Source organism: Gallus gallus, chromosome 4 (assembly GCF_016699485.2).
Source record: "Gallus gallus isolate bGalGal1 chromosome 4, bGalGal1.mat.broiler.GRCg7b, whole genome shotgun sequence".
NCBI lineage: Eukaryota > Metazoa > Chordata > Aves > Galliformes > Phasianidae > Gallus > Gallus gallus.
In genome coordinates this window covers 55,732,001-55,756,912 of record NC_052535.1, presented here as the reverse complement: position 1 = coordinate 55,756,912, position 24,912 = coordinate 55,732,001, and the positions used below count along the sequence as shown (strand labels likewise).

The window sequence follows — 24,912 nt, the reverse complement described above, 5'->3', positions numbered from 1 at the left end:
CCTTTGACTGTAAACTATCAGTTTAAAAGATGTACTAGACTGATAAACCTACATCACCGTGACTCTCATGAAAGAAAGGCAAAACTCCACCTGCAGTTTCCACTGAAGATATGCATATGCAGATACATGTCTTTTAAGCCTCCTGTTTACCTGTGTAGTTTAAAAATTACTCAACATAGTACTCGATTCTCAAGCTGAGAGATCTACAAGAACATTGTGTGCAGTTGCTGCCCATTACAGGGCCACAAACAGGTATTCACGTGCTGTGGGAGATAAACCATTATCAATTTAAAGATAGCAGTCATGCAAAGCAAACTGGTGTAGTGCTTACTTTGTGTGTGTGTCCAGCTAAAAGGAAAAATCCCACCAAGCCAAACAGGAGTATTTTTCTTCTCCTGAGTACATCGCAGACGTGAAATGCTCCAGTGCACGAGGAATCCGTGTGTAATTCAGCCCTGTTCTGTTCAGCTGAGCCAAATGCAAATATTTCTACAAACACTGAAGCGTTGCTGCCCTCTCCCTCTGTTTGTTGCCTTTATTTGCATTTTCTTCCTCATACTTGACCTCACCATGGCCTCCATAAGAAATCTGGATAAACTGTGGCCTCCCAGAAAAGTTCCTGCTAACTGTAAGTTCACCTCTACCTCACCGGTACCTAGGATGTGTAATATGGAAATTAACCACACAGAGAGGTTACACAGGTGGGAAAAGGGAGAAAGGGTGCTGCCTTTATGTTAGGTTGTGCATTGAGGTATAGAATAATGAGTACATCTTTTGTGCCGCTTGGGTTTTGTGATTGGGTTGCTACAGCTTGTGCTCAGCCTTCGCTTAACAAACTTCAGACAAGATCAGTAGCTGAGCAATTACTTGGCAAATATCCAGCCCTGCAAGAGAAGTGAAGTGGCTAATGGTTTGAGGTGAAATCCTCAGTTCTGCTGCACTTTGTGAGGAAGAAGCTGGCAGGAAATAAATCCTGAAATCCCCAGTGACCAGAGGTGAAATGGGCCACATGACCCAGGGGCAATCGCTGGGGACTTGTGCTATCTGAGGTACTTTTGGCAGGTGAGGTTGCTTAAGTCTCGAGAAAGCATGAATTGGGCAGCAGCGTAGCCATTACTAAAGCAGAAGAGGTCATGCCTGACTTCCATTTGGGTCAGGGTGGTGTTGCTTCAAACAGCTGTGCAGGTCACCTGGGTGGCCTTTGCTTTTTTGCTCTGGGTATTGACAAAACCCTCCATCCAGTGAATAAACAGCCTCAAAGCTAGTGATCTGGGGGACTTTGGCACAGCTGCTCCCTTACCCATGTGTTGTGTGGGAACTTTCCAGCAGGAGAAAGCATCGCGAAGGCCTTGGTGTTGTGACCTCAGGCCTCTCTACAGGGCCCACGTGAGGCCCTCAGCCCGGGCCAGGCCTCTCCCGGCCTCACTCAGGTTTCCAAAGCCGGAGCTTTGCATGGCTCCGAGCTTGCAAGCAAGCGTTTCTCAAAATGCAAAATGCAAAATGCAAAAAAAAAAAAAAAAAAAAAAAAAAAAAAAAAAAGAAAAAGAACTTGTTGATGTTTAAGGTATTTATGAGGAAATATCAGTCTCAGGAAAGGAGAGGCTAGTTCCCAGGAAGGAACACGGGGTTCAGCGGGGCCTGCTTCACCTCAGCACAAAGGAGAGGAGGGGCCGCGGCTCTCCAGCAGCGCGCGGCACAAAGAGGGCTCAGAGCCGTGTTAATGCCAGAGAATGGTGTCCGGGGACAGCAGGCGGACAGGAACCGGCCAGGAGAGAGTGTAAGTCCGTCATTTTCTAATTTTAATGTGTGGGTCCGGGACAGCCCTCTAGGGGGAGTAACCGAGAATAACGCTGTGGGCGGCCCCGTGGAGCTCGGGGGCCTTGCCGGGCACAGCGAGCGGCAAAGCTGGGGCCTCTGTCGCCCTGCTACCTATAGCCATTTCTGGCGATGGAAATGAACTGAGGAAAAAGGATTTCACTGTTAAAGCAACCCGCGTCTATATTTGCAAGTGTAACTTTTATCACTGTTACCTCTTCCGAAGGATGGTTGTCTTTGGAAATGTGTGCTATTTGCCTTATAAAAACACACTTTACAAGGTCTAAACATAACCAAAACTTGCAGCAGAGGAGGAGAGGGTAAGGCTGGGGTGAGAGGACCCCAAAAATGTGAGCTCTTTATCCCTCGTGAGAGCTGCTCCCCCCACGCACACCTGCTGCCTTTCCTTCGCTGCCTGTGCCGCCGTGGCCGGGGCTGCGCTGCCACCTGGCGGCGGCCGCCTTCCCTTTGGTAACAGAACGCCCAGCAGAAGGAAATAAAGCATAAACGTAACACGTAAAAATAAAACAAACAAACAAAAAAAAAATGTGGGGAATAAGAAGTAAAAACACCGTAAAACATACAAAAAAAAATGAAGCAAAGCTGGGGCTTCCTCATCTGCAGGAAGTTTTTTATTAGGTGTAATTATTAGATGTAATTATGAATCCCTTTGTATACGTTACATATCTAATAAAAGACTGATCAGCTGGGATTTGAGCACTGAGGCAGTAACCTATCCCTGTCTCTCTCCATATCCCTATCCCTATGTGAGTCAGTGTGCTGCAGGTTTGGGGGACCCCGGTTTGGGGTGCCTGGGTTGGCTGCGGATAGCCCTGCTTTGGTTCTGCTGCTGACTGATGTGATGTCTTGTGGTCAGTGCTTCTCGGGGCCAGTAGTGTTTTCTGTATAGCTTGTATGCTTGTGAAATAATTATAAAACTCCGTATAGACTATTAGAACGAATAATTTAAGTGAAATCTATCTGTAATGTCCATGTTTTTATTACCTTTCTACCAAAGGATGCCTGTGACACAGAAAACTGACTTTCTCACTAATTTCACCTATCAAAGTTAACTTGCGTGAGTCTCTGAGTGCAGAATTAGGCCTTTGCTGTCTGATGCAAAAATCATCACGGTTAATATGCCTGACTTTGGAGTTGGAGGCTGCTGAAAGATCAGGATAATATTTATTTTTCTGTAGTGGAATATGCAATGACCCTCTTCTACAAAAGCTTGTAAGCCTTGTAGCTTCCAGCTGCTGGTTTCAGCTCTTGCTGGCTTCTGGGATGGTGCCACGTCTCCAACGGGTGAATGAACTTTTCCCTGCCTGAGAAATCCTCACTGGGCTGCGCTCCTCAAAAATCCCAGCTCAGGGTCAGCTCCAGGCCAGAGGGATGAGGCACAACCATCCTTATGCAGCACAAACTCATGCTATTGCTCCTCTTTCCAGTCTGCTTCACCCCAAATGTTCAGTGGGAGTCAGCTCCGTGGCAGACACCGGTGACCCGAGACATGCCCGATCACGTTGTAGATTCCAGTGAGAGATCCGGCTGCTGCAGAGGAAGTTTGGGTCTAAACACTGACTGCAGTTCTGCAAAATTAAAAAGAAAACATTTCTCTCTCCTCCAGCCCCGCCTGGCTTTTCTTCCCAGTGCACTGGGGATATGCTCACAGATGCCTTTTTGCTAAAAGCCAGATAATACTGAGTGCTGTCTGTGACTGAGTACAAGGCAGCAATTCACGGGGATGTTTCTGTTGCTGCCATGAAGCACAAAAGCACAATTCAAGTGGAGCAGCCGAGTCTCAGAGATGAAATTGCAGCCCTTGTATTGTGCTGAGTATGGGGCCTTGTTTTGCTAATCTATTACAGCTCTGGAGCGTTTTCAGTTTTAAATACACAGAAAAGAAGATGTGGATGTAAATGCAGTGTGAGCAGGGTTACTCATGACAAAGAAATGTGATACAAAAATGTAGCCAGGCAGAGGTTTATTTTGTAAAGGAGAGTCACGTCCATGCCTGCATGCGCAGACGCAAACCTCCCATTTCTCTGTCTTAGTCTGGGTATGGTGCTGCCTCCTCCACTAGGGTTGGTGTGAAAGCACACGGGGTTGTGTCTCACCCCTTAGTTGTGCTGGATCCTCACTCGAAGAGGTGTGTATGTGTTAAGCTGTATTGCAACCTTCCTCTTTTTTTTCCTTCTTCTTTTTTCTTCTTTTTTTTCTGTTGAGGAATTGCTCAGCTTCCTAGGTGAGAAACAAGCGTATTTTCCCATTGCATTTTCCCTTGTCGTCAGAAGCAAAAACAAAGTAGACAGTATCGAGTAGATTGTAAAATCATGTCCCAAGTACTGAAGGACAGCCTCTGTTTCAAGGCTTTCCGTGCATTCCTTTTCTATGCCCTTACTTAGGAAAGATGCACATGAGCTGTAGATTGGAAGTCATTGTATGCTGCAAATAATATTTTGCTCCCGATAAATTAATACCCTTACCTCCTCAGGGTGGTTTTGAAGCTTGTTCAAAGCACTGTTGGCATTGTTGAATTGCTTTTCTGTGACATTCATCTCCAATCCTAAAGGATTCTGAGATAGTTTAAAATAGGAAGAAGTGAGCAAGTACTTTAAAGGCTCAAGAAGAAATCTGCTTAGCTGGACCTTGCTCATGGTAAAGTCTTCAATCATAGAACGGCATGGGTTGGAGGGGACCTTACAGACCGCCTAATCCCAACCCCCTGCTGTGGACTCGTTGCCTCTACCAGCTCAGGCTGCCCAGGGCCCCATCCAGCCTGGTCCTGAATACCTTCAGGGATGGGGCAGCCACAGCCTCTCTGGGCAGCTGCGCCAGGACCTCACCACCCTGTGAGTAAAAAATATCTTCCTAACACCTAACGTAAATCTCCCCTCTTTTAGTTTAAAGTCATTCCTGCTTGTCCTATCACTATAAGACCTTGTAAAATGTTGATCCCAGACCTTGTAAGCTACCTTCGAGCACTGGAAGGCCACAGTGATATCTTCTCAGAGCCTTCTCTTCTCCAAACTGAACAAGCCCACCTCCCTCAACCTATGAGTACCTGTGAATGCTCTGTTTCTTAGACATGCCCTCATCAAGACCTATTGTTTTGCACCAGAACACAGCTGCCCCAATGTAGGGAATCAGCTGTTAAGTCAAACTCAGTGGGTGCTAACGTGTGCACAGCTTGCTCCGTCTCTGCAGGCTGAGCAATGCAGGATGACTGCTGCTCTGCAAATCTGGCAGGCCCAGGGCGGGGGCTGCCACGCCTGGGGGCTTGGTCAGGTTCGGGCAGAAGCCACGCTCCGTGCCTGGATCGCAGCAGCCAGGATTTAGAGAGACCCTGTTTCTGAGGCTAAATGGAGAGAATCTGCCACTTCTGAGATTTCAGGTGCATGTAAAGCCACAAAGCAGGGGCAGGGTACTGCAGGTTTTATAGCTTAAACAGCACCTTAGGTCTTTTATCGGCAGAAATGAATCAGACCGTCACAGAAGTGAGGGATTGTGGTTCTGTGTTCTTATTTTTATTTAACCCGTATACAAACCATCCTACCATATCAGTGCGGTTCGTTGTGTGACAATTCCTGTGGCGGATGAGATTCCCTCAGGACACGTTTCCTCCTAATTTTGTTTGCAAATGCATAGTTTTGCTCTAGCATTGCTTTTTGTTTCAAACTTCATTAATACTGTGAGGTGTTTACCCATACCAGACTGTGCTACTTGACTGCTTACAAAGGAAAAATTATTGCAAAGAAGATTAAAACACATCCTAGGTACAGCCTGAGGTACCAGGGGCTGGTTTCTACTCAAAAGAGTAGGCAGCATATAGGAAAAACAGCTTTGAGAAAATGCAGGGCCTAATTCTCCTTTGCAGCACTGTCCTGTTGCTGGAGATATTCCTGCATTATAGCAGAGAAATCTGTGCCTTTCTGAAGCAAAGTTGAGCTTCAGAAGTGTTTGGGTGTGGATGCTATCTGTGCGTAATAAGCCTCAGCTGCTGAACTGTTGTTACCTGCAGTGAAGATGCACAACGGCAGGCAGCTGGTGACTAAGTTTGTAAAAACTTTTAATAAATTTTGCATTGTCAGTTGGCATTTTAATAGGCTTCGGTCTGAAAACTTGGACTGTAAAAGTGTATGTCGAGGGGCTGATGGGTATAAATTGCAGAACGAGTGGCCTCCGAGGCTGGAGGATGCAGGAGAGACATTTCTATCTTCCATACTGAGGAACTGGACTGTGAAATTAAGCATATGTTTTTGCAGCCCTGTTATTTTGCCTTTCATTTCTTGGAGTTCCATTGCTGTGGACATGTTCAATTTATGAAGACACTCGAATAGATACAAAATCCTCGGTGACAAAGACGAAAAGCCAACAAGCAAACAAAAATGCTATGGGAAGGAGGTTAGAGAGCACAAAAGTCTGGCATCGCTTTAGAAAAGCCCTCAAGAAGTACAGATGTTATCCAAATGACATATAGAGTACTGCATCTTTTTCATCTTCAGGAAGGATAAATGTATGAAATATCCTCTTCTTAAATACAAGGCAGAAAATGTTCCTCAACACATGTCAAATCTCAAAGCTCAGTGTAATCCTACATGTACTGTGTTAGATTGAGTCGTGCCCCATTTTCTCAAGTTGTTCTGAGATACTGGCTTAAAGATTCTCTCCTTGGCTCTCTGTGGAGCTCTTTTTCTCCTTACTTGGCCTCAGACTTTTGTCATTGCATGATGTAGGATCTGACAAAATTTTCCATGTGGGAAAAAGCATTAGTTTCACTGCACTCTGTGAGCAGTGGAAGAGCTGGAAATGCAGCAGTGTGTTACTATTCCGGCCCCACTGCAAGGATGCTTATGGGGCTGCAGAACTGCATGCCTCCCATCCTTCCCGTCTGCAGCCTTCCTGCCCCTCCACCTGCAGGCTATCCCTAGGGTCCCTTCCAGGGTGATCCACAGGGTCAAGTGAGGAATAATAGGCTTAATTTGCTACAGGAAAGAGTCTGGCTAGGATACTGCATATTAACAAGGACATCAAGGCACTGCAGAGTCTTGCAGGGCTCTGGTGTCAGCAATTGCCTTCAGTTATTCAAGACAAATGGGTCAGGCACCTTTCTGCAATGCTGTGGTAGCAGCTGAACTTGGTCTTGGGCAAGCAGATGGACTAGGTGACCTTTTGCACTCCTTTTAAGCTTTCTTTTTATCTATTTCCTCAATGATGAGAGGAGGGATTCTATCTTAATGAAGTTCCTGCTAGAAGCTATTGTGCATCCCAATATCAAACAAAGTTACTAAATCTTTTGTAATATGGTACATGTCTGTAGCTTTCCCCTGCACAGGTGAGTTTCAACTCTTTTCATTATTTTCTCACTATATTAATGAGGAAACGATCTATTGTGTTTTTCTGATTACTCTATAAGCAAACAAAACAAAAACAATCCTGCTCTACATTGCATGTGACCCATAGTTTTGATAGCAGATAATCAAGATCCAGAGTTTTAAGTGAAGGAAGGCAAGGGGGTAGCATGGGCAGAAAAGAAGTGGATAGAGATAAGTAAGATACGTCACATTTTGGAGAAGTCAGTCACATATATTAAAGCGATGTAATTGTGGTGTTCTCTGGCTCTTGGTGTCCACAGAAAGCTAAACATTGTCAGGACGGGCCTGGCCAAATTTCTGCCTAGCCCTGCCAAGGTTATACTGTACCTTCTCAGATACTAAAGATGAGCAAAATTTGCTGTCCTCTGTAGGAAAACGTGCCTTGTACAGGGTCTGAACTTCGGTTTAGTATTAACGTTGTATCAAAGTAAATGAGGTGTATAATAAACAGTGATGCATGGAGGCTTTTCTGGTCATTGCTCTCAGCTAGGAGAACAGTCCGCCTTACACTACGTAACAGAAACCCTCATGGCTTAAATAAACTTCCTGGCTGAAGGATGTGAAAAAATAGTTGTCAAATTTCTGATTATGACAAAGAGGTAAAGAGTCAGCACTTTTCCATTACAGGCATAATTTCAATCACTCTTCTACAAAATGAGCAGTCAAAAAGACAGTTGATGTATAATTAAATCCAAATGTAAAGCTCAGATTTCATGTTTCTTGTGAAATGGAATCTTGTGGCACTCACAGCGGAGGCACATGGGGGAATAAGGAAGTTTTGACGTGGAAGATGTTTTTTTGATAATATCCCAGTGCACAAGGTGTTCTGCCACATCTTGGAGATGAACCAAGTAGATTATAAAGAAAAGGTTCATTTACTCTGGATGGATGGCACTTTCTAAAATCAAATGTCATCAGATAGATTTTATCTGACACAGAAGCTGCCTTGTAGACAAGGTCTTCAGGATGGATGAATCTGGAGCTCCAAGCCTGAGCAATTTGGCAGGTCTCCCAAGATGACTAGAATTTTGCACATTGTGGCCATTTTCTCTGTGTTTTGTGTGTACTGCAGCTGTGCTGCATGAATATACATGCAACAGGAGTGTGCTCCAGGGGCCTGGTGATCTTGGGATCCGTTTGGGGCAATTTGCTGAAGATGTGTTCTTGTAGAAACAGTACTAAACTTCCAAACTCTGTGGAAGTTTGGGTAGTGTTCTTCCAGCTGACTGATGGCATTGCAGGTCAGTGGAGGGCTCAGTCAGTAAAGGGCCAGAGCACTGGAAAAGGGTTAGTTGGGTGGCATTTGTTGCAACTTTTTTTTTTCTCTTAGTCACTTAGAACTAATAACAACTCTGTTTTTTTTTTCTTCTTTTTTGGGGGGGGGCGTGGGGGGGCTATTCCAGTGGTACTTCCTTAATAATCCCATCCTTAGTTATGTACTGAATGAAAACCCCAAGAAAGTGCAAAAGGTATGTGCACCAGTGAGTCTGTGAGTCTGTCAGGCACTTCAAGACCAAATGATGAAGGAAGATAAGGTGGAAATAGATGGGAGTAGAGCACAACTGATAAAGAATGAACTTGGGCAAAATCATAGACTCATTTGAGCTGGAAGAGACCTGTAAAGGTTATCCAGTCCCACTCCCCTGAAATAAACAGGGACACCTGCAGCTCCATCAGGTGTTCTTCCTTACACCCAGTCTAAATCTCCTCTCTTTTATAGACCTTTATATGTTGAAAGCAAAATGTGTGTGCAGGAGCAAAACTTCTAAGTTTGTTTAAGATTTATGTGAGTTCTTAGTTGTTGTTGTTTTTAAAAAGGCATTGTTCACTGCTGGGATTTGAACTGACTATCTGACTGACAATAGGGAGTGACATCTGGTGAGTGAGTTTAGTCAGTGGCTTTATTTGCAGAGAAATTAAGCGCTCAAAAACACCAGTCAAAATTCATACGTATAAATGAGGATACATGTGCTCAGTGCACCGACCACCTCACGGTTCATTCCCCAGCTCGCCTCTGTCAGCTGGAGTGCCATCACATGCATCCTGCTCTCCTGAATCATTGCCCACAAAATGGAGACACTTCTGATATGGATAATAAACCCATATGGAAGATCTGGGGATTTGCTGTCAGACAAAAATAGGCCGATGCCAATAGCGGGGAGTGAAAGCTGTACTTTTCATCTGATTCTTGATTCCGTGGAGACAGCTGACAGAATGGTGATAGAAAGATGACAGTTTTTGTTATTGCAAGGGGCTACTGCTCTGCAGCAAGCCAGAAAAATGAAAAATGCAAAGCGAGCAAGAGATTGTCTGCAGGACGTTTCCTACTGTTTTCACTTTATGGCATGTTTACTTGTCAAGAGCCCCACAGGTGGTATAATGAAACCCTGTCAAATTGTTCTTCTGTAGTAGCTGGGGACATGTAAGCAAGAGTGCCCTAATTGCAGAAATCACTTCCCGTGGCAGAAGCCTGGCTAATACCTGTGAAAGTGCTCCCACAGCTCTGGGAACAGCAAGCACCCATCAGGCCACCCTGGTACAAATCTTTAATGAGAGCTTACAGATTTGTTATGCTTGTTAACCTGAAGCTGGTCATCTGAACTGCTAAGGACACTTGCAACCAGATCGTGATCCAAGTTCTTAACATCCTTCTTGGAGCTAACAGAAGAGGACATTATGGCTCCAAAGAGCAAATGCTAGGTCGTTCATTCATGCGTTATGAAGATAAATGGGGCCAGGGGGGTGAACCTATGAAATCACCAACCGGAGGATGCTGTTTCGTATGAACTGAGCGCATGGGACTGCTCTGGCCAGACCTGCTGCCTGACTCCCAGCAGAAGAGTTGAAGTGTCTGCTTCCACTGTTCCAGCTTTGAAGAGAGAGACAAATTTGAATTGTATTTTTTGTGACTGCGGCTGTACAGGTAGAGAAATCAACAATTTATTTTCCTAATGGATCACCAAATCGCTATTTGCACAAATAAATGTTTACAGAAATTACCTAACAGATAATTACAAAACACATGATAAATGTAAAATAGAATGTGTAAATATTTGCAAAACGAATTCCTGTGGGTTGCCAGCGTAGCAGATGCAGAAATTTCTGTTAAAATGTTTCTTCATCTCTCTCTCTCTCTATAATGAACATATTGAAATGCAGTGATAATAAGAGCTTAACTTAGGTTACTTTTTCTTTCTTTTACTTTGCCCGTGTGCCTTCAGATTTAAATCAGAATCAATCTTTGTATTTGAGTGCAATCCCAAAGAAGCGTAATACTAAGTAGGCCTGGATCTGCATTATAGAAAACGTGTTTAAAGTCACCTGTTTTGAAAAATTGCCTAACTTTTATGAAAAGAATGAATAACCGAGTTTATTCATTGTCTGAAGCATAGTATAGTGACAGAGGGATTTATAATAAAGGACGTGGGCAGCTATACAGCATTTAAATTCTTGGTCCAATTTAAATACGAAGCTGCATTAGTTGGCTTTGTTGATCTTTGAATTGCACGGTAGAAAACTAGGCGGGTGGGAAGGAGCCATCTCAGTGCATGATCTGTGATGGCCAGAAGAACCTGTGGCATCTGCAGTGAGTTCATAGTTGCTTGACAATGGATGCACCTAGAGAAACAAATCCACTTGTCATCAAGTAGTTTATGGGAATTAGAGAACAAAACCCATTTGCAGATTAGTCATGTGGGGAAAAAATAACCTGAAATAAGATTAAGGAGTCATTTGCCAAAAACTCAATTCATCCAGCTGTGGCCGAGAGGCATTTGCCACCAGAGGACTCAGTTTGGGTTGCAGAGAGTTCAGCCTGGCCTAGCGATTGACAGAAGGCATCTAACTTCACAAGGGCAATCTGCAGAGCTATGGTGAAGTAAGGTCCCACTGCTTCTTCTGCCTTTTTGTACTGGAAGGGGCAAAGTGGGTAGCCATGAATGCAACCCTGGCATTTATTATTCTCCAGAGGTTATGGGTCTTCTTTGATCTTTACATACCTCTGGGTACCTCAGCCTGAGTTGTTCTAGCTCCCAGGAGCCCTCTCATATATCCATCCTGGGTGCTGTGCAGCCCACAGTGAATGATGGGGACACATAAGCAGGATGGCGAGCTCAGCTCTCTTCAGAACTAAATTCCGTTCCAAAATACAGAGGGAAATTGGATATTGTATGGGGTTTGCTTTCCTGTTCTGTTTTCTGTTCACACAGACTGTGTGATGCACAGTGTACCCGTCTTTGAGCAGTGGCTGGCTGGGAGACTCACTAATATTATGACTTCAAAGCTACCATCATGTTTTCCACTGCTGATGGCCTCTTGCTCTGAGGATGTCCCATGGTGGCTGAACCAGGGCTGCTCAGATACTGAGGAAGCTGAGGACTCTTGTTAGGTTTAACCCATATTCTTCTGTGCTACTGAGATCTCACTGGATTTCTGTTTAACGTTTAGTTCATCATTCTGTAGAAAAGGCACTGAGATCCTTTCTTCAGAGTTTCTGGGTAATGATCTGTATCATTAATGAAAAAAAACCTGTATTGCCTAAACCTATGAAGATTTCCTGCAGTGTTTTATGGGCAGTAATATTAGCCCATTTCTGATACAAAAAAGAAAACAACCAGTATTTCTCCTGGGTGGCCATGAATGGCAGAAAAGAGGAACAGCCTTCACTCTGAGTCTTGTTACGTGGCTCAGAGACCACATGTCAGCTGTATTCTCGTCCCCACACAGTCCTAAGCATTTCTTCCCTTTCTGGAGCAGGACCTACGTTCCTGCAGACACAGGAGAGCCCTACCTTTCAGAAGCAATAGGACTGAAATAGAGTTTGTGCTAATGACCCAATGAAGTACTGTTTTTGCCCTGCTGGGGGGACTCACCTACTTTGTTCTGGCTGAACCTCATAAACTCTGGAAGATGTCTGGGAACTGGCATGGCTGTGGGTTTTGTACCCTCTGTAAATGGGGTGAAGGAATGAAGTGTGTTAAATCCACGGGGCTGTAATTCTGAGCACCTGTTGCTGCTCTCCTTGTGATTTCATGGCTCTGTAATGCCTTCAGTTAGCCTCTAAACAGCCTCACTTTGGTTTAGGCTGATCTTTTACTATGAATCATTCTAAAAAAGATGGAAAACAAAAGCTAGAGGTACAAAAGAGGCAAAGGAAAATGTGATTCTCCTTGAGAAGAACTTCAAAATGTATCTGAATTAATGGTGGAATTCCAGCAAGGATTGACACCTCATCTGATCACACAACCTGCACTGACGCCATTTATCTGCCTCAGTATGAGAACGCTTTGTGTTAGAAGAGTAATTTTGACAGTGCAGTCACTAAAATCTCTTACATAAATTGATAAATACTTTTATATCCCTCATGCCTGTACCTCTGCTGTCAAAGTCTTCATTTCGCCACACAAACTGTAATTGGGAAAAGCCATGGCTTTACCTGATAACTGAAGCTTTTGAGTTTGTGTCCCTCACTGCTTTTTATTTCCACATCCTCCTGGAGGGGCTGTTCTATCTATAAAAGGAAATTGCTCAATGTGTTTCAAATAACCTCCAAATTAGAAGCTGAGTGGGAAATGTTCCCACAAATGTTCCTTGGAATTCATGAAATCTGGACATCAAAAATTATGAAATTATTTGAGGTTTTCATCTCTGCAGCTAGAACAACACAAGATAAATCAGAGAAAACAACATAATGTCTTCCAAGTGTTTGAATCCAAAGCTTTTGCAATTCTATGTGCATCTGTATACCAGAGACTGTATCCACTTCCCTTTCATTCATATGCAGATTTTTCTCTCAGTACTCTGAGAAACTAACACATCTGATATTTAGCGGGTAAACATTTACAGAACAAAGAAATATAGTTCCCAAAATAATTTAAAAATTGGCCTGGCTGCAAATTACTTTGAGTGATGATCGTCTGCCATCCCAACAGGATGCAATTAATGTACACCAAAGTCAGCGGCGCTGCGAGCAGCAGGGCTGGGGAGGGAGCTGATCCCTTGTGAGCAGCATCCATTTGGAAGCGGCATCCATTTGAGAGCATTGCCCCTTTGGAAGCAGAGCCCATTCGGGAGTGGCGTCCATTTGGGATAGTGCATCGCGGTGGCTGGATTTGCCACTCAGGAAGCAGCTGCTTGATAAGCTGGACACAACATAGATAAGAGACAAAGCATTTGTCATTGGAAGTGGTGATAACAGCTCTGTTTGGAGTTATTCAGGAGACAGTGCGCCCCTCCATCTTAATAACTACCCACCCAGACAGCTATGATGTGAGGATGTGAGAGTCTGCTCCCATTAACTCCAAACAACAATGGCCAGTTTTTGCCAATCACAAAGCAAGGTAACTTTACTTCTGAGTAATTTAGGCTTCTGTTTCTGAAACGTAGTTCAGTTACTTTCAGACTTTCATAACTTTCCCTTGCTGGAATGTTACTGGTATTAATGATAGGGTTGGCTATTCAATGTTCTCTGCTGGTGGAGACTTTGGCAAAAATAAGCTTTCAATAATTTATATCAGGGTTCTGAAATCCCCCAGATTAAGGAAGCCCAGTTAGAAATTAAGAAGCCTCTTTTAAGGGAGTGTTTTATGAGGTGGCAGGATATTTATGAGTATAGTGGATGCTAAGCTGTTCTCCTAAGCCATGGCAAAGGCAGATGGTGTTTGGATCCGGATGGAAGCCGGGAGCCCTGGGGCTGTGTGGACGGTTCTGTTTTGGCTGTAAATTTCTCAGTGCTTGTCTTCATGCTATCACTCCTATAATTCACACGTACTGCTAGGCTGTCAGTACATTTCTTCTTGTTAATAATAAGTCTAAAAGGGGTTTTATTTTTCATTTCTCAGAGTGGAAGATTGCAGACGATGCTAAAAAAAACAGGTCATGACATTTTCCTCATAGGACACCAGACACTGTAATTTTGTATTACACAGACACATGAGGGGAGAGAGAGAATTAATTACAAGGAAATTAACTGTGAAAACATGTATCTTTTTCAGAAAGTCACCTTTATTTTCCATGTGAGACCACGATTCAGGTAGACATTTAACCATCTGCCCAAATTTAAGGTCAGGAATATTCCACTGTCACATATTCTCTTGCTGTAAGCTACACATGTCCTTCTAAGTGCCTTGTTTTGCAAAATGGAGCTAAAACTTATATGGCTGACAGTGCATAGACAAAAAGGTCAGGTTGAAGATGTAAGGCCAAAGCCAAGCTACTCAGGCTTAGGACTCGCTGATCTCAAGAGAAAACGTGCCCCCCTGTAATGGTGAACAGCTGGGCTCTTTCTAGAAGAGCCATTTTCAACAGGAGAAAAGAGCAGCAGCGTGCCCAGGTTTCTTGCAAACTACCATCCCAAACTGAAGGCAAAATTCTGCTTAGAAGTCTTGCTTTTCAAATGGATCCTTCATGGGGTTCACTTTCTTTTAAGAGAGCAACGCCCGTTCAGCACTACAAGCACATTCCTGAAATTTGTTTGGACAGAGAAGTCGTGGCACCCACCAGAACACTGCTGTGTGCTCTGAGAACCGCTGTGTGCTCACTGCCACCGGTGCGAATTGGTACGGGGAACTGCAAGGGATGTGAAACTCATAACTCACAGAGGAAAGGAAGAAAAAAAGGAGCAGTAGAGTTCTTTGCTCACGGCAATTTTGTTGACCACTTATTAAGTTACATCCATTGTATGATTTGAAAGGATTCCTCCTTTTATCTGGACAGCCATCAGGATCGAAACAGTAATAAAACTCTGCTGACAAGTGACACAAAGGTGACTTTGTTTCCACAGCCTCTCTTAAATTTTGGCTTGAGCAGAGAACAATTAAACCCCATGAGGTTCTCACTGAGCAATTTTAGGAAAAGGAGTGTTGCAAATGTTCATTTTAGTTTTGGCTAAAATTCTGCTGGAAGACAAAGGTGGTGCTTTAATAGCAGATTATGTGTATATGTTAAGTCTGTGAGAGCCAGAAGCTGAGGCGGAGAGGGTGATGTAGTGGTGACAACTTCATGCAGATGACTCACAGGCTCAGGCTGTTCAGCCGGCACTGCTGAACTCCGCTGTTATTTATGCTTCCTTGGGCAAACAACATCAAATTCCTAGTGGGGCGTGCGGGTGTGGGAGTGCTGCCTGAGGTCAAGTGAATGCCAAGCAGACAAGAGGAATGGCCCTGGCCACTCCCTGCCCAGCCCTGATGGCAGAAGGCACTGTGATTGCACTAGGAAATACAGTCTTCATGGGTCTTTTGGGGTAAGCATAACAGGACTTCAGGAGGCTGTGCATGAAAGTGTACCTTTTCTCCCATCTCCGTGGGGAGGGGAGATGGTCTTACCTCAGAGCCTGGGGCTCAGCCCACTGTGGTGACTGCAGCACCTCAAAAACACATAGAATCCTAGAATCCTTAGAGTTGGAAGGGTCCCTTAAAAAGACACCTAGTCCAACTGCCCTGCAATGAATAGGGACACCTACTGCACCATCAGGTGCTCAGAGCCCCTCCAGCTTGTCCTTGGGTGTTTCCAGGGATAGGGCATCCACCACCTCTCTGGGCAACCCGTTCCAGTGCCTCACCACCCTTATTGTAAAACAACTGCCTGATACCCAGACTAAATCTCCCCTCTTTTAAGCTATTTCCCCTTGTCCTATCGCAATAGACCCTGCTGAAGAATCTGTCCCGCTCTTTCTTATAGTTCCTCTTTAGATATGGATAAATGCCCTCTATATGGCTGGATAGAGTCATTGGATAGTTCATCACATTTTTGGACTCAGTACAGAATATTTTATAACCAGACTGGTAGGTGGCCCTACAAGAGCAAATCCTCCCACCTGGCAGCTTGTAATTAATACATAAAAAATAAAGCCAAGTTCTCTCTATGGCAGCTTGTAAGTATTCTAGGCATCAGAATGTTATATGCTTTATGACAGCTTTGATCTTAAGGAATAAAAAAATCCATGTTCAAGAATTTAATTTGAAGCATTTAGAGATCATAAACATCCAGAGTGGGGTTTTCTGCTGTCTTGTGCAGTGTCTGCCAGAAGCAGGTCTCTGTCCCTCCCTGCCCTCAATGCATGGGGGTGAATGCCCACCCCCAAACCAGGGCCTGAATTCAGATTAATCAGTGTAAATGTAGAATAAGTACAGACATGCCAGGAGAAGAGCAGGACAACCAAGCTCTGCAGTTTTATACAACGCAATGGGAAAGGTCTGCCAGGCACTGGGAGAAGGGTCCTGACTGTGACGATTGCAGCACCAGCAGATTTCCCAGGTCACTGGCTTCCTGAACTGCCTTTGAAAACTTCCCACTGGAAGGCCCAGTGTGACCTTTTGTGACAGTTTTGCAGGGAGGAAGTTCTATCATCCCATTCCTACAGTGTTGGTCACCAGCCAGGGATCCAGGCCTGTGCACGCAGGAGGCTGCTGTGAGTCAGTAGGTGCCAACAACACAAATTTCACTTGGATTTATGCCTTAACATTGAATTACTGTTTTTTCTCCTTTTTAATGCTAACTCCTACGTATCTGGAGCAGAGATTTGGCTGAAGATTTGAGGTGGTCATAGATGACCCCGTCTCCCCTACTCTTGACACAGATCTGTGCAAAGGGTGTTTTTTGAGAGCGGAGCCAGAGCTCCGCGCAGTTCTCCAAACCAACCTAACTACTAACCTGTGGTAACTCCACACCAAGACACAAGGAGATGCTCTATTGTACTGCATTGGCTTGCTGGAAAAGATTGAGAATTTTCAGACACAAAGCTTTAGGAAATGAACACATTGGACTGAAGACATGTGATTCCCTGTGCAGATCAGAGCTAGCTCTTACCCTTGTGAGCTCTGTGAGTTATATGTTAATTCTTTAACCACAAACCACCAGTAGAACAAGGCAAGATATTGTTGCTCAATTTGTGGGTAGATAATGAGTACATAGATGCATTTGTAGTCCTCAGGACATGTATTAAGAGCTGTTAACTATCCTGAAGTTCACAAATTTTGAGAGCAGACCTGTGGAGAAGGACTTGAGGGTCCTGGTAGACGAGAAGCTGGGCATGAGCCGGCAGTGTGTGCTTACAGCCCAGAAGGCCAACTGTGTTCTGGGCTGCATTAAAAAAGGGGTGGCCAGCAGGGAGAGGGAGGTGATTGTCCCCCTCTACTCAGCTCTTGTGAGGCCCCATCTGGAGTACTGTGTCCAGGCCTGGGGCCCCCACTACAGGAAGAACGTGGAGCTCTTGGAGCGGGTCCGGAGGAGGGCCACTAAGATGATCAGAGGGCTGGGGCACCTCTCCTATGAGGAAAGGTTGAGGGAACTGGGCTTGTTTAGCTTGGTGAAGAGAAGGCTCCAGGGAGACCTCATTGTAGCCTTCAGTACTTGAAGGGAGCATATAAACAGGAAGGGGAACAGCTGTTTATGAGGGTGTACAGTGACAGGACAAGGGGTAATGGTTTTAAACTAAGACAGGGGAGGTTTAGGTTAGATATTAGGAGCAAGTTTTTCACACAGAGGGTGGTGATGCTCTGGAACAGGTTGCCCAAGGAGGTTGTGGATGCCCCATCCCTGGAGGCATTCAAGGCCAGGCTGGATGTGGCTCTGGGCAGCCTGGTCTGGAGGTTGGTGACTCTGCACATAGCAGGAGGGTTGAAGCTAGATGATCATTGTGGTACTTTTCAACCCAGGCCATTCTATGATTCTATGAAATTTAACACCATATTAAATCTATTAAATAAGTTTCAAGATTTTATGACCTTCTGACCTGTGGAATTTTTTTAAAGGGCATAAAAAACATAGCAATCTTCTCTAGCATTGCCCCAGAGGGCTGACCTTCCTGTAAAGAGAGCAGTCTTTCGGAGGGAAATGTTTGGGCATGTTTCTCCTGCCCTTCAAATTGATTCTGTTCAGCACATCCTTGCAGTCTCAAAGCAAGAACAGATTGTTGCTATTAACCTCATGATGAAACTTGATATTAACACATGTATAAGTAGTATATAAATGATTAACAGATGTTAGAAGTCTGTAGTGCCTACAGAGTCTGGAATACATGCACACTGTGGCATGTATTTGGAAATCGGTTTGGCTGGCCAGCCTGCTAAAAGGACCAGGCACAGCATTGTGCTGGTGTTATCAGTAACCCATCCTTGCTACTGGGAGCTCCTGATCCTGTTACTTATCCTGAAAGCATCCCCAGTGTGCATTTGTGAGGTTTTTTTATTTAACTCAGCATACATTTCCTGGCCCTGGGGAATTGTATTCATCAGGGCCCTTATTTCATCATGCAGTACATGCTAGTTTGTTGGTTTGCACCTGCTCACAATTTGTCAAAGTCCCTTTTAAATGAATCGGAAGGTGTGAAAGGCAGAAGCTGTTTAGCACCTTCTGGATAATCGGAGGTATGTCAGGCACCTAATAATAATGTATGCACCACATTCCTCAGTTTGATTTGCAATGCAAACTGCAAGCGTGAGGGCAATTTTCTAGAGTGATTCAAAAATTTATGAATTCATTCAGTGCTTTTGTCAGCCTGAGCAGACAGTACAATGGCTGTACGCACATTGAGTGTGAGGAGTAACAGCACTGCTGCCCCCATGGTCCTGTGTTTCCCCAAATCCAAGTTGGTGATATTTATGTTTTCCCATCCCATTCTTCCATTAGGAGCTTCCTGCTGGATGTGCCACAACGTGCTCTGCGACTGACACCAAGAGGTCAGGTGGAAATATATAGAGACCTCTGTACCTAGAAACCAGAAATGCAGAAGTTACAGAAACTCTAGTTATCTGTGCACTAACCATTTAATTCATATGTGCATTTATTCTACATAGATGCAACATATGTTAAAAAAATAGTGGCGATTAACAAGTCCTGCGCTGGTGAGACCTTATCTGGAGTACTGTGTCCAGATGTAGAGTCCTCAGTACAGGAGAGACATGGACCTGTTGGAGCACGTCCAGAGGAGGGCCATAAAAACAACCCAAGGAATGGAACACCTCTATGAGGATAGGCTGAGAGAGCTGGGGCTTTTCTACTTGGAGAAGAGAAGGCTCTGAGGAGACCTGAGAGCAGCCTTTCAGTATCCAAAGGGGGGCTGTAAGAAAGAAGGGGACAGGCTCTTTAGCAGAATCTGTGGTGATAGAACAAGGGGAAATTATTTCAAACTAAAAGAGGGGAGATTTAGACTGGATATCAGGAAGAAGTTGTTTTACAGTAAGGGTGGGGAGGCACTGGAACAGATTGCCCAGAGATGCGGTGGATGCTCCATCCCTGGAGGCATTCAAGGTCAGGCTGGAGGGGCTCCGAGCACCTGATGGTGAAGTAGGTGTCCCTACTCATTGCAGGGCAGTTGGACTAAGTGTCTTTTTAAGGGACCGTTTGAACTCTAAGGATTCTATGATTCTGAGTCAAACATGAGAACTGAGGAAGTTTGGGATCAAAAGCTACTGAGCAATGTTTGGTGGTTTCCTTACTGATGTGTATGGTGTTCAATGAAGATTCCACTGCATGGGTTGTATCCTGACATCTCCAGTGCCCTGGAGGAACAGGACTCCTCACCTGGGTGTCTGTGTGCATTTGCTGCAAAGGGAATTATTTGACTGGAGGCTTTCCTGTCCTGCTTGTACTCCAGTGTGCAACACTGCACTCTGCTAACTGAAGTGCCACAAAAGTATGCGAGTTCCCTCACAAGTAACTTGTGCTATATATACTAACAACTTCTATCTGACAAGAGCTATTATTATTTGCTATGAATGGGTAAGAAATCAAGTCAGAACGGGCTGATTAATTCTGAATACCAAGCAGGGATTTGATTTTCTAGAGTATTTTCCTTCATGCACCTCCCTCCATAGTTCACAAAGATCTGCAGGTGCTCAAGCTGCAGGAAAGGCTCAGAGGTGGGACAGTGGGCCAGGAGAGAAGACAGCGAGAAGACAGCTCCGAGCAAGGTGCTCCCAAGCTGCAGCAGGGACATCAACCCTTCCATCTGAACAAAGACACAAAATGCGAAGGCAATTCACGGTTTTTGTGTTAGAATGACTACAGCATTTATTTCAAACATCTTTCCTCCCCACTACAAATGAGTTCCTGATAAAAGCCCATTGGGGAAAATTTCTGTGCTAATGCAAAAGCCAGGTAACCTCCTCTATGTGCCACCCCGCTAGCCCTACCTGTAATAAAGAGTATAACCAATGCTATTGCTCTTTGGGCTGGAATAGGAAGGATATTCCAACTTGAGATATTCTATGATTCTATAATATCATCACAGAAATAATAACTAAGAAAACGGGCATTTCTGCTTTGATTACAGCCTCTTTCTAAAGCTGCTATTCACACTGTCAGCAATGAGCATAAGGTTTTACTTCCAAAGCACTGCATACTTCATGCTGTAGTTTTTAGTAAAAGCTTTTGTAGAAGCTATATATATTTTTCTGTTCATTATTTTGAGTTGGGGTTTCTTGACTCCACATCCAAAGGTATATTGATTGGTATCTCAAATTTGCAATTAGAAATGTTGAGTTAAGAAGACACATTTCTTTATTGCTGAAAGTGTCATAGTTTGGAGTTTAAGTTCAGAATCCACTTTGAAGATATAAAGAGTGGTGCGTGGATGTAAATTTTGTGATCATGCATGGAGGTGCAAGAAATTTTATTACAGGATTTCCCTTTCAGCTTTAGTTTTTTTGGTACTGCTAAATGTTTTATAAGGGTTGAGGGTTCTTTTTTCCTAAAGTGCAACAGAGCTCAGGCAAACATGGAAAATTTTGCTGATATTTCAAGTGAAACTGCAAAATGACAGAGAAAGCTGGTGGATAAATACCACATGGAAAGCAAGTTGTTGGCACCCCACAGAGTGACAGTGCTATGTTGATCTCTTTTGTATTAAGGACTGAATACCCAAATTAGGGTGTGAGGTTTTGTTCACCATTCAGATTGCTCTAATGCATAGATGATGGTGACAGCACCATTTTTCCTTCTTTCTATCTGCTGAAATGGATGCATATGTGATATTTAAAATTAATAAGGCTGGAAATTCTGAACACCAGACAAGATCATATGCAAGCATTGTGACCGATGTTTCTTTCGTAGCCATGAAAACAATACCCTGACCTTACAATTGCTGTGTATTTTCTTGTGCCTTAAAATAATGAGCAAAGAGGTCAACAGTGGTGTTGTTCATGATTTCATGTGCCAGATCATATGCTGTGGTGAAGGTTTAACCAAAGTCTGGAGGTTCATGCAGAGGTGATGGCTGGCAGTACCAGAAAGCTTTGCTTGTGTGACTGGTGGAGAATTTGGAAAATAAGCATGCGTTCCTACTATGTATCGCTGCAGTGCTCGGTGCAGGCAGAAAAACCATTTCACTGAATGCTGACAAAGTTCACTTCAGACACTATCATCCCCTTCTACCCTCCAAAGCCTTATCTGAACCCATGTGCTTATTTGAACCCAAAATAGTGTTTTTTCTTTCTTACCATTCCCCAAAAGATGGCATTAACATGAAGGGGGATGCTGTGCTGCCGGCAGCCACGCTGCCCATCTCCATCACTGATCTGAGGCCACTGAGCCATTGCATTAAACAAATGAAAAAAAAAGAAAATCCATGTAATAGCAACTGTAAATTACAAGTCTGAATCAGTAGATCAGATCTTGCCCACACTTCTTAAGCTTGAAGTTACCCTCATTTGAAACTTGGCGTAGACTCTACCATGAGTCTGTGACCCTGCTGCTTCATGCCCTACAATTTCCCCAGAAATTCTAGATAGTGAAAGAGGTGCAAAACACCAAGGGTCTCGCTTTGCCAGTGAGGAAATTGATGACAGGGCTGGTTTTCTTTTCCTCTTTGCAACCCCAGTTTACCTTATATCTGGAGATAAACCCTTTTCCCCTTTGCAGCTTTAATTCTGGCTGCCTGCTCGTCCTGAATCACATCAAGAATTGCTACGAACAGCATGGGATGTCAATTAAAACCTGAGGTGTGCCAGGACCAGTGACCACAAATGGATGAAGGCAATAGCATGGAGAGTGCACTCTTGAAACTTAAAACTTAAAGCTTAAATCAGTTGTCCTGTTGGCTTTCTTCAGTGTGGCTGAGATATCAAGATTAGGAAGATTTAGAAATGATGGAGAGGGAAAAGTTGGAGAAAATGAATTGATTTTGTCAGGGAAGGGGCAAAGAGCTGGGTGAAAGGAGAAAACCGGAAGGGGTAACACTACGCAAAAAGCTATAATAAAATGGAAAAGAAATCAGCCGTTTTCCATAGATGCTAGGGATCAGTAATATGTCATGAGCCCAATTTATTGAGGTGTGAGCTGGTGGAGCAGGGCTAACAGGCCAGGTCAGAGCCATGGGGCACCAAGGGCAATAAGGCAGGGAGTGGGCTGCTGAGCTTCCTTGCAGGAGGCTTAAAGGAGAGGGATCGGATTGACCTCTGCTAGTATAAACCTGTGTGGTCCTGCTGCTGCTTCTCTGATCACATGTGGCTCAGTGACATTTTAATAGTTTTTTTTTGTTCTGCAGTGCATATTGCTCCCCCATTTAGCTATTTGTAATATCTGCATTATTGTTTTCCATTGCACTGCTCTAAATGTGAGTGGTGTTGTCTCTCACGTCTCTGTACTGCTGAAAACCTGTGCTAGGCAATTCTGGATATGTTAATATGTAAGAGCTGAAATGAAATTGTTACTAGGAGTCCCATATAAAACCAGGGAATTCAATGAATATAATAAATGCTGCACTCAATAAATCCAGTAAGCTCCACTGCACTATTTCTGCTCATAAATGCCATACTGAATAGGTATTTGGAGCGCTGCTGAATTATACATCACTGCTTCAACGTCCTGCACAGAGCTGTGCTCTGATGCAGCTCCTCGTGGGCATGGCTTTGCATTTCTGTGCAGACCGGACCTAAATCCTGCACCACTCTCCTGTGACACCTTGGAAATTTGTCTTTTTCCGTATTCTTTATGAGAATGAATAACACAGCTTGACTTGTAATTACTTCAGTGTCCCATTTTACTTTGCTGGGTTTCAATGTTAAATTCGTTGCTGTTTCCACTTCCCAGATTTTCATGCAGCCTATGGCTGCAGGATAGAGGCAAGTGGAGCAAAGGAAGCTTTGCAGACTGTGGGGAGCTGGGCTGTGTAGCATAAGTCCATGAACCACCACGTCTTACACCTGGAGAGGACACGGAGCCTACCCAAACAAGATTTTAGGTCACAAACTGTGCACATGGCTGCTCTTCCCTGCTCCTTCAATGTATAGAAACACCATACTCTGTAGATGTTGGAAGAGTCTCCTTTGTACTTCTTCCCTCTCTTCTCACAGGTCAACACAGCTGAAAAAACTACGTATGCCTGTAAAAGGGAGATAATTTGCTGCTTGCAGCATGTGAAAAAGCATTTGTAATGCTGGGACAGCACCTAGGTAATTTGTTCCCTGGTTTGGAGGGAGAGAGCTTGTGGTCTACAGTAGGCTTGGTTGCTACTGGAGAGGAAACTGTGCTTTTTAAAAAATTATTATTATTTTTTAATATAGTATGGAGAATGAAGTATGCGTGAAGAAAATGCAGGTGTTATTTGAAAGGCAGGGTTGTTTCTGAAGGTTGCTATAACTAGTTTAGGAAGGGAAGATCCCATTTAGAATTTAAGAGAATGGATCTGTGCATTCAGGGTGCCTATAGGGGAAAGTAAGACAGGTCAGCCAGCAGAAGCTGTAGCAAGGGTTGAACAATAGCAGTGTTATTAAGAGGATCATTAAAAAGAGAGTTAGCCTTATATGAGTCTACGACCTCTGCTGCTAGGAATGAGGTTAGTTTGAAACCATGTATATGTGGACATGGCTCCAGATAGGCTTGGGTGGCTTCAAAATCTGCTATTGGAGAAAGAAGTTCTTGCTGACATAACTAAGCACACATGAGAGCAGTAACGTGCATACCTGAATCCGGGCTGTATGAATTAACTGATATCTGAATACTGGGTTTAGGTGAAAACTACAACTGCCAACCATTTTCCCCTCCTACATTTATCCAGAAGTTAAAGTAGTGCTAAGCTCTAGTCCCAGACATGTGCCTCCTTTCTTGGTGGGAGGGAGGAAGAAGGCTTTGTGTTTGTACCGGGGTTCTTGGTGAGACTGGAGGGGGAAAATATCACGTTCCCCAGTGCCTCTTGCAGTTGTGGTAGTCTTTTCCTTTCTGCTCACCTCAGTGCTGGTGTGAAACTATTGGGCCGTCTCCAGGCTTGTTTTAATAGTGAGACTGATAATGGGTTTATTTTAGTGGAGAGACTTATGCCACTGTGTGATCCCAACAGCTGTTCTGATGTATTGTAACAGAGCTGTAACTGCTATGGGGAGCTGCAGGCATCCTCGGAAATGATGAAGACTTAGCTAACTGAAAGCCCATAGATTTAAAAAGGAGCAAAGCTTCTCGATCAGTGTTGTGTTGTGTTGCTTATATCATGTGAGTAGTAGATACTTATCATTAAGACATCAAAAGGAGAAGGATGACATCCCATTGCCTCCTGCTAGGGTGGTTTTTATATACATGTTGGCTAAAGGCAAAGTGGAATACAACGCCTACAGAAAGCTTACAAGCTCTTGGAAAACAGCCGCAGGCACTTGCCATAAATAATATGGGGATAAGCAGTGTGCTTGGACAGCAGTGCAGGCACGTAGTGAAACCTGAGCAAAACATTTGGTACAAACGGTACTTCGTGATGCACGGACCTGCGTGGATTTATGTATGCTTGCACTAGGTGCTT

At 44.1% G+C, this 24,912-nt stretch overlaps 1 long non-coding RNA gene across 2 annotated transcripts in view; it reads left to right on the top strand.

The window, feature by feature from the left end:
* Nucleotides 1–1,332: 1,332 nt before the first annotated feature.
* The window catches only part of LOC112532302, a 154,182-nt gene continuing 130,602 nt past the window's right edge, over nucleotides 1,333–24,912 (top strand). For both annotated transcript variants that reach the window (XR_005859253.2, XR_006939095.1), the window contains exon 1: nucleotides 1,333–1,777. This is a non-coding gene — a long non-coding RNA (uncharacterized LOC112532302). The remainder of the gene's footprint in view (nucleotides 1,778–24,912) is intronic.